This window comes from Oncorhynchus mykiss, chromosome 11 (genome assembly GCF_013265735.2).
Source record: "Oncorhynchus mykiss isolate Arlee chromosome 11, USDA_OmykA_1.1, whole genome shotgun sequence".
In the NCBI taxonomy this organism is placed as follows: domain Eukaryota; kingdom Metazoa; phylum Chordata; class Actinopteri; order Salmoniformes; family Salmonidae; genus Oncorhynchus; species Oncorhynchus mykiss.
In genome coordinates, this window is record NC_048575.1 from 6,664,845 (window position 1) to 6,675,847 (window position 11,003).

Sequence of the window (11,003 nt, forward strand, 5' to 3'; positions counted from 1 at the left end):
TTTCCATTTTTTAAAATATTTTTTACAAAAGCTGTATCCCTTCTAGACAATACCAGATTTACACCCCCTACTTCTCTTCTGAACTTCTCCTTTTCCACTTTGAAGGGCACTTTCTTTTCTTGGCTGGCTCATTCTCCTCCCCCTCGGTTGTGCCGCTACAAGCAGGAAAATAAAAAAGAAATATTGATTTCTACATTATATGGCACGAAAAGCTCACTGAGATGATACACTAACTGTATGACAGAGGTGCTTATAGGACTTGTCATAAAAACAGAATGTCATTTACAGACACACACACACACACACACACACAGAGAGAGAGAGCAATGCATGGGAGGATGCTACTGTTGCCTGACCTGTTGAGTTAGCTAATATTAGCTAGCTACTGTACATAGTTGACACTGCAGCTAGCTAGCTTATCTTGTGGCAACCTAATGTGATAGCTAGTTAGCTATCGCCACACACATCTGATTAATCTGTTCACTCTTTATGCCAATGACAAGGTGGCTAGTTAGCCATCAAACTTTTTCTGTCAGATTCTGGGTTAGCCAAAGCTAGCTACCTACCTAGCCATTTGATACACAATTTCAAGGGCAGAATTAACGTAAACTCACCCCATTCCGTACAAATATGCGCAACCGCAACATTCAAACGAGGCTACAAAGAAAACTAAATGGGACGGTAGCGACTGTGTTGACGTCAAAATCGGGGGTGTGAACTAGGTTTCTATTCAAGCGTTGATCGACATGGTAATGGCTCTATAGTATTGGAGAAAAGTTGAAAAAACCCTCCGTTACATTGGGACGTGTCATGTCGTAACGTACAGCATAAAGCAACTATTTCTGTCTTACAATCTCTCTCCACCAGGTGGAGCACTTCTCTCATCCTTTAGAAACAAGACATGGACAGTGACGGGGGTAAAGGGGGGGTATACCTAGTCATTTTGTTCGTCATCATTGCATGCGATCATCATTCTCAAAGCCGCTGTTTACTTCTAAGATCACTTTAGCACCACCCTAAAAACCCAATTCAAATTCGACACAAACATTCAAATAGGTATGTAATGACACATTATATAAACTCGTTATAGTGTTTTATTTACATTTTAGAGGCGACAAGGTGATAAGTTGGACAGATAAGAGTGAAAAAAAAGAAATTTTCCCACACGACATCTCTCCTTCTCACTATCACGCATTAGTTCCGCTTCCCCACCCGCCATTTTTAAAAAGACCCGACGGGGCTCATTGCCTGCTTGAATTATGCAGAACCGGGCAGCGTGTAGGTCATGTAATTTATTTAGTTGGAAAGGGGAGAAATTGTGCTTTACAATGGTATTGACCTTACAGTTGATCTGGAAGTATTACGTTTTTGGGGCGCTAAAATAAGGGCAATTGTACGGACCAAGGCGATGTACGAGTTTACGTGAGTTTAAGTTATATATTAGAAATACTTATCTTACTCGAGAAATATGTAATATTATAAAGGCAGATGATAATTAAAGTTTGACTTACCTAAAAAAACATATATATGTCACAACATTTGGTTAGAAGGTTTTAATCTGACAGCGATTTTCCAATATAAATCTATGTAACTGAAGCCATTTGTCAAAATGGTACAGAGTAAATAGTAAGTTACTTCCTTCTGAAATGACTTGAGTAAGAGTACATGTACACCCACAGAGACTAACTAGAACAGTACTAGTCCCTCCAGACAGTACTAGTCCCTCCAGACAGTACCAGTTCCTTCAGACAGTACCAGTTCCTCCAGACAGTACCAGTTCCTCCAGACAGTACCAGTTCCTCCAGACAGTACTAGTTCCTCCAGACAGTACTAGTTCCTCTAGACAGTACTAGTTCCTCCAGACAGTACTAGATCCTATAGACAGTACCAGTTCCTCTAGACAGTACTAGTTCCTCCAGACAGTACCAGTTCCTCCAGACAGTAACAGTTCCTACAGACAGTACTAGTTCATCCAGAGGGTACTAGATCCTATAGACAGTACCAGTTCCTCCAGACAGTACTAGTTCCTCCAGAGGGTACTAGATCCTATAGACAGTACCAGTTCCTCCAGACAGTACTAGTCCCTCCAGACAGTACTAGTCCCTCCAGACAGTACCAGTTCCTTCAGACAGTACCAGTTCCTCCAGACAGTATCAGTTCCTCCAGACAGTACCAGTTCCTCCAGACAGTACTAGTTCCTCCAGACAGTACTAGTTCCTCTAGACAGTACTAGTTCCTCCAGACAGTACTAGTTCCTCCAGAGGGTACTAGATCCTATAGACAGTACCAGTTCCTCCAGACAGTACTAGTTCCTCCAGAGGGTACTAGATCCTATAGACAGTACCAGTTCCTCCAGACAGTACTAGTTCCTCCAGAGGGTACTAGATCCTATAGACAGTACCAGTTCCTCCAGACAGTACTAGTTCCTCCAGAGGGTACTAGATCCTATAGACAGTACCAGTTCCTCCAGACAGTACTAGTTCCTCCAGACAGTACTAGTTCCTCCAGAGGGTACTAGATCCTATAGACAGTACCAGTTCCTCCAGACAGTACTAGTTCCTCCAGAGGGTACTAGATCCTATAGACAGTACCAGTTCCTCCAGACAGTACTAGTTCCTCCAGAGGGTACTAGATCCTATAGACAGTACCAGTTCCTCCAGACAGTACTAGTTCCTCCAGAGGGTACTAGATCCTATAGACAGTACCAGTTCCTCCAGACAGTACTAGTTCCTCCAGAGGGTACTAGATCCTATAGATAGTACTAGTTCCTCCAAAAATTCAAAGGGCATTTAGTGGACCGGAATCGAAACCATGCCTACTCTGGCATACTGTATGTGTGCCGTTGTCAGCGGCTGTACCCACTGCACCACACAGGCACTGAGATAACCATGACTGTATTTTGTTTATTGCTCGCCTTGAAAATATAATAAAGCTATTGATCTAAAGTGCTGAACGATCAGGACTTTTTGAGGTCAGTTTTGGTTTCCGTTTGATTATAAAAAAATGATTATGTATTTTTTAGGTTTTTGATATATACAGTGCCTTGCGAAAGTATTCGGCCTCCTTGAACTTTGCGACCTTTTGCCACATTTCAGGCTTCAAACATAAAGATATAAAACTGTATTTTTTTTGTGAAGAATCAACAACAAGTGGGACACAATCATGAAGTGGAACGACATTTATTGGATATTTCAAACTTTTTTAACAAATCAAAAACTGAAAAATTGGGCGTGCAAAATTATTCAGCCCCCTTAAGTTAATACTTTGTAGCGTCACCTTTTGCTGCGATTACAGCTGTAAGTCGCTTGGGGTATGTCTCTATCAGTTTTGCACATCGAGAGACTGAAATGTTTTCCCATTCCTCCTTGCAAAACAGCTCGAGCTCAGTGAGGTTGGATGGAGAGCATTTGTGAAAAGCAGTTTTCAGTTCTTTCCACAGATTCTCGATTGGATTCAGGTCTGGACTTTGACTTGGCCATTCTAACACCTGGATATGTTTATTTTTGAACCATTCCATTGTAGATTTTGCTTTATGTTTTGGATCATTGTCTTGTTGAAGACAAATCTCCGTCCCAGTCTCAGGTCTTTTGCAGACTCCATCAGGTTTTCTTCCAGAATGGTCCTGTATTTGGCTCCATCCATCTTCCCATCAATTTTAACCATCTTCCCTGTCCCTACTGAAGAAAAGCAGACCCAAACCATGATGCTGCCACCACCATGTTTGACAGTGGGGATGGTGTGTTCAGCTGTGTTGCTTTTACACCAAACATAACGTTTTGCATTGTTGCCAGAAAGTTCAATTTTGGTTTCATCTGACCAGAGCACCTTCTTCCACATGTTTGGTGTGTCTCCCAGGTGGCTTGTGGAAAAACTTTAAACAACACTTTTTATGGATATCTTTCAGAAATGGCTTTCTTTTTGCCACTCTTCCATAAAGGCCAGATTTGTGCAATATACGACTGATTGTTGTCCTATGGACAGAGTCTCCCACCTCAGCTGTAGGTAGATCTCTGCAGTTCATCCAGAGTGATCATGGGCCTCTTGGCTGCATCTCTGATCAGTCTTCTCCTTGTATGAGCTGAAAGTTTAGAGGGACGGCCAGGTCTTGGTAGATTTGCAGTGGTCTGATACTCCTTCCATTTCAATATTATCGCTTGCACAGTGCTCCTTGGGATGTTTAAAGCTTGGGAAATCTTTTTGTATCCAAATCCGGCTTTCAACTTCTTCACAACAGTATCTCGGACCTGCCTGGTGTGTTCCTTGTTCTTCATGATGCTCTCTGCGCTTTTAACGGACCTCTGAGACTATCACAGTGCAGGTGCATTTATACGGAGACTTGATTACACACAGGTGGATTGTATTTATCATCATTAGTCATTTATGTCAACATTGGATCATTCAGAGATCCTCACTGAACTTCTGGAGAGAGTTTGCTGCACTGAAAGTAAAGGGGCTGAATAATTTTGCACGCCCAATTTTTCAGTTTTTGCATTATGTGGGTTGAATGCTGTAACAACACAGAATAAAACAATTAGTAAAAGTCCCATGAAGGTAGTGACTGCCCATTACTGCTGATCACTTATTCACTTATTAACTTTCATTTATTCACATGACTTTACTGTAATAAAATATTGGTTTTATTTTATTTTAATAAGGGCATACTTTTATGATGGTTGAATATCAACTAATTAGATCATGTATTTTCAGGCTTGCAAAAACAACTAGTTTCTATTCCTCTAGATCCTGTTTTCTCTCAGTCTCCATGTCTTGCTCCGCACAGACCGGACAAGTTTTAGGTGGGGTGCAATGGATTATGGTCATTGTAGTTAATTACCACATTTTCTGCACTAAACTATGTAGAATATTGGCATGTTGGAAACTACAACTTCAGGCTTGATCTGATGTATCTCTACAGAAACTGCACAGCATACTCACACACAAAACAAATGGAATTCAAGTAATTGAACCAACTTTGGTCAATTAGTTGTTTAAAAAATAAAAAATAACCGACATTTTGGTTAATCACTCAGCACAACTAATGATAAATATATCAACCCCCTACAAATGTGTCAATTTATTATAATCCACATAAGAAATCACACAAAACTTGCTGTAGCCTGCACGCAGTCTACATAGGCTATTTGAACTGACACCCAGTAGACCTGCCGTCTAAATGATTGTACAGCCTACAAACACCGCTTCCAGCTGCCCCCTTGGTGTCGATTGTAAATATTAAATAGATATTCAAATTATTTTCCTCCTGCGACGAAATGGTTCATATTAAGATCCGACATCTGTACATATAAGTAGGAGTGTGAATCATTTTTTTTTTTGTAAAACCAGGCTGGCTGACATACTGACATTTTTAAACCTTTAAAACCTTACACATGTGTCGTCAAACCCTCCACGTGTAAATATTTTACCACCTAAATGTAAATATGTTGTGGGCTGAGGTACACACAGTGTAAATGCTAATTAGTTACATGATGTGTTACGCTATATCTCCTGATTTAACTACAGTTATGCTGTTTTGGTGCTATTTTTAATTTTTTACATTTTAAGATTATGTAACACATGTTCATATGCTTTCATTTATTTTAGGATAGACAAGTGTCCATCTTTCCTTTCAAGTAACAGTCTACACACCCGCGTACAGTCTTCACATTTCTTTCTGCCTTTAAATTAAAGATGGAAAATCTGGACTATCCAAATAAAGTGTGATCCTTAGTAGCACCTTTGGCAGCATTTACAGCTGTGGATCATTTTTTAACGAGATTCTACCAACCTTCCATATCTCTTAGGGCAGTGGTCACCAACCTTTTATGATTTTTTATTAAAGTAAAACAAATGTAAGCCTATGCAACATTAACCAATTAAAAACTGTACTGTAGCAATGAGGTTTGTGCAGCAAGCTATAGGCCCAAACAATATCACTGAATACTGGCTTTGCTTGAATTTACCTGCCAATGTATTGTTGTTCGGGGACATTTAAAAAATATATATTTAAAATTTGAGGTAGGCTATATGATCACACCGGTAATAGATCCATTGTTGTATTACTTGTGAGGCACGGCTGAGTGAGCATACATTTAAATAATTCGCTTTTTATTTTACTGGGCTGGTGGTGCCTGCATCTGATGGTCAGTCTCAGCGTAGGGAAAGAGCAGCAGACTGAGTGTCAGTCTCAGCGTAGGGAGAGAGCAGCAGACTGGGTGTCAGTCTCAGCGTAGGGAGAGAGCAGCAGACTGAGTGTCAGTCTCAGCAGAAGGAGAGAGCAGCAGACTGAGGGTCAGTCTCAGCAGAAGGAGAGAGCAGCAGACTGAGTGTCAGTCTCAGCGTAGGAAGAGAGCAGCAGACGGAGTGTCAGTCTCAGCGTAGGGAGAGAGCAGCAGACTGAGGGTCCGTCTCTCAACGTCCCTCCGCTCTCCCTTTCCTCCGCAGACTGACCAAAAAGGGACACCGTCTTCCAGCTGATGGCGGAACTCGAGTCACACTGCATTATTTCTGTCTCATGCACAAACTCAGGTTGTTTTTCTCCTATGAACAGAGAAAGTGAAATATTCCTCGATATTAAAAAAATACCCACACCGCTAATAATAACAACAACGCCTATAGATCCACTTTCCTCCTCGTTCATTAATGCTGCACTGCTTGTAGCGCTGAGTGGAAATAGGAGGAACGCGCATTTTGTGGGTTATAAAAGTGTTGAATACAAAGTGTTGACAGTTTAAACATGAACTCACTCATAAAAACAGCAGCTCTTTTGTGTATTCGTTGACAGTCTCTCTCTAGTCGTGGTTTTGAAATCTCACAGTATCAATTTCCCCGCAGCTTTCTTTAACGCCTCCTACGTTACTGCAAGACTTGGTCATCTGCGCAATCTGATTGGCCCGCGGTTGCATAGTGAACTTGATTTCCTCTCTAGGCCCACCCGGAAAGCAGAGTATGTACCTTCAGACACATGAAATGGCAACAGTTTGCCCTACGCGACCACAAACAGCACCGAGACTACTAAAAAAAAAAATGTAACAAGGTTTTATCGTTGTTGTTTTTTTACATAAATGTTTCGCTATCAACTAGAAATGCCTTGGAGATCGAGGATCGTGATCGACTGGTTGGGGAGCATTGTCTTAGGGCACCACATATATCCTTTGTTTTTTGTCACAGTTGCTCTCTGCACACATTGCTCTCTGCACACATTGCTCTCTGCACACATTGCTCTCTGCACACAGTTGCTCTCTGCACACCCTCTGCACACATCGACACCCTCGAAGAATCGTTACCCATCACAAAAGCCGCAACCCTTGCAGAGCAAGAGAAACAACTACTTCAAGGTCTCAGAGCGATTGATGTCTAGGTCCAAAAGGCTCCTTAACAGCTTCTACCCTCAAGCCATAAGACTGCTGAACAATTAATCAAATGACCACCCAGACTATTTGCATTGACCCCACCCCACCCCCCCTCTGTTTTACACTGCTGCTACTGTTTTTTTTATATCTCTGCATAGTCACTTTACCCCTACCTACAGTGCCTTGCGAAAGTATTCGGCCCCCTTGAACTTTGCGACATTTTGCCACATTTCAGGCTTCAAACATAAAGATATAAAACTGTATTTTTTTGTGAAGAATCAACAACAAGTGGGACACAATCATGAAGTGGAACGACATTTATTGGATATTTCAAACTTTTTTTAACAAATCAAAAACTGAAAAATTGGGCGTGCAAAACTATTCAGCCCCCTTAAGTTAATACTTTGTAGCGCCACCTTTTGCTGCGATTACAGCTGTAAGTCGCTTGGGGTATGTCTCTATCAGTTTTGCACATCGAGAGACTGAATGTATTTTTGATCAGTGGTGTGGTTCTCAAGAGGTCAAGGACCTTAAATAAACTCATACTTCTTGAGCAGTTCAAGAATTGCCCTCACGAAAAGATTGCTACCTACATTTATGAGCACAAGGATCTTACTCTCAAGAAAACGGCAGATCTGGGAGGTGAGTTTGTGTTGAGTTGACACATAAAACTACCTTCACAAACAAAGCAACCAGTAGTTACCCCTACGCAAAAAGCAATTCAGAGAAGTCCCCTCATACTGCGAGGTTTCAGTCCATATTTCCAGTGCCCAAAGATAGATTGTCAGTGGTGTTTCGTATCCACTAGTTTGTCATTACTGCTGTGAGAAATTGTCTCTCAGTGTCCTAAGTTGAAGCAGAAAAAAATCACTAAAGAAATTCACTTTTTGGCCTAAATTAAAAACGACAGTTTTGGGTCAAATCCAATATAACACAACATGGAGTGAAACCCTCTGTATTTTCAAGTATTGTGGTTGCAGCATCCTGTTATGGGTATGCTTGTCACTGGCACGAACTGGGGAGTTTGTCAGGATCAACATAAATATCAAAGGAGCAAACCCCAGGTAAAAAGTTGGAATAAAGCCTGCCGTGTGGTCTTCTGAAAACCGGGTTGAGTGTTCCTGACATAAATCTGCTTGACAGTAGTGTTCCTGAATGGTCCAGTGTCAGTCCTGACAGAAATCTGCTTGAAAGTATTGCTGTCCATCAATTGTTCCCAACCAAATTTACAAGAGGTTGAGCAATTTTTACCAAAACAATGGATAGGCCTATATGTTGTGCAAGGCTGATAGAATCTTATTCAAAATGATTCACAGCTGTAATGACTGCCTAAGGTGCTTACACCAAGTGTTAACTCTGGTGTGTGAAGACATACTCAATCATGCCTTTTTATTAATTTAGAAAATGTTATATCATTTTTCTTTTACTTTGAAAAGGTGGAGTAGGTTGTATAGATCACTATGAAAAAAATCTAATTGAACCCTTTTTTAGATTTAAATTTAAGAGAGCAAAATGTGAAGAGATCTTTCAATACATTTCCTGGTTTCCCAGAAATCCTTTTTGGATGACTCAGGATTTCCCTTCTGATTCTGGGAATCCTCCAACCGGGATTTTGGGAAAACCAGGGGATTTATTGAAAGTACCTGGAATTTTGCAACCCCATTAGCGACTGTACATTTGATCATGGTGATTGTTCTACCAGCTGTTGGTTTCTGTTAAACATTGCTGTTTCAAAATAAACACTGCTCCTGACTCAACTTTGAAAATATGCATGGTGTGTAGCTAACTTCCTGCTTCCATTCTAGCCTGCATGTTTGAAAAAATGGAGAAAGCATATCATCGTTAATTATAATATATACCATTTAACAGGTACTTTTATCCAAAGTGACTTACAATCATGTGTGGACACATTTTTGACGTTGAGGAGGTCAGGTTTGACGTTGTCCCAGGAATCAAACCTACTATCCTGCTGTTGTAAGTTCCATACTGAGCTACAGAGGACCTGTTCACTGTAGGTTTTATATATCTGATCCTACAGTTAGTTTAAACTTTTTTGGGGAGATTGTGCAATGTGTGACAGAATGTGAAAATGAGGATGGAATAGAAATATTAAATCTAAAGGCCAGGTGACAAAGGTCTGATTCAGAGGTTGCTCATCACACCCTGCTGACTTCTCTGTACAGTCCAAACACACACACACCTCTCCTGACAAAGCAACTCTTCCCTTTACTTGCTGCAAACAAACACTCCAGCCAAAAGTTTTGTTTAAGTCAGGTAAAATTATTGTTTTCCTCTCTCAATTTCTGATGATTTAAATAAGCTGTTTACTGTATGAGCTGGCAATGTTTTGACAGGTTTTGAGTAAACAAACTCAGCAATGGAAATACAAAATTAACTCCTCGGCAACAGAGGGCTACCAGGAGGACAGCTTGGAGACCGATGCTCCGGAGTTCTGTGACAGGGAAATTACCCACGACTTCGAGGTCAAAGTCTCAATCTACTACTTGCTGATCTTCACGTGGAGAGTGATGGGCAACAATTTGGTCTTCTACATTTGGTCTTCTACATCGTCTGCAAGTTGGAGAAACTCAACACAGTGGGCAACATCTTCCTATTCAATCTGTTAATGTCGGACCTGGTCTTCATGTCTAGTCTGACATTCTGTGCTGTGTCCCACCACATGTCCATCTGGGTCTTTGGCTGGGCCTGGTGTAAGATCGTGGGCAGCAATTACTTTCTGGGTTTCTACAGCTCCATCTTGTTCCTGACTCTCATGACCTTTTACCGGTACCTGGCTCTACACCAGGCCGTCCACCAGGCTTTGCCGGAGGAACTTATGCCCTGGTCTCGTCCGCCGCTGTGTGAGGCATCAGCCTCCTGGCGTGCATCAAGCCGTTTATACTCTATGACCAGGCAGAGCATTACTCCCAGGGATTGGTGTGTGAGGAGGTCAGCCCCTTGGAAGGGATCAACTTTAAGGTGTTGGAGATGTTGGGGCCTTACCTCCAGTTAGGCTTGTTTTTCATATATCCTCTCATTGTTGTTGTTTTTTACTGCTACTTTAGGATCGCCATGACGGTCATCTCTTCCAGGACCGTGAGACTCATATTTGTCATGCCGGACACCTAATAATGTTGTGGTGATGCTTCAAGAGGACGAAGACGACTGTGTGAGTCCGCAAACATGACAATGCGCTGCAAGTTACTCGTATGGTCACATCAAATCAAATCAAATCCAATGTATTTATAAAGCCCTTCGTACATCAGCTGATATCTCAAAGTGCTGTACAGAAACCCAGCCTAAAACCACAAACAGCAAGCAATGCAGGTGTAGAAGCACGGTGGCTAGGAAAAACTCCCTAGAAAGGCCAAAACCTAGGAAGAAACCTAGAGAGGAACCAGGCTATGTGGGGTGGCCAGTCCTCTTCTGGCTGTGCCGGGTGGATATTATAACAGAACATGGCCAAGATGTTCAAATGTTCATAAATGACCAGCATGGTCAAATAATAATAAGGCAGAACAGTTGAAACTGGAGCAGCAGCACGGCCAGGTGGACTGGGGACAGCAAGGAGTCATCATGTCAGGTAGTCCTGAGGCATGGTCCTAGGGCTCAGGTCCTCCGAGAGAAAGAAAGAGAGAAAGAGAGAATTAGAGA

At 41.6% G+C, this 11,003-nt stretch overlaps 1 pseudogene; it reads left to right on the top strand.

The window, feature by feature from the left end:
- LOC110536540 overlaps positions 1-10,478 on the top strand; it is a 15,895-nt pseudogene extending 5,417 nt beyond the window's left edge.
- Positions 10,479-11,003: the final 525 nt, after the last annotated feature.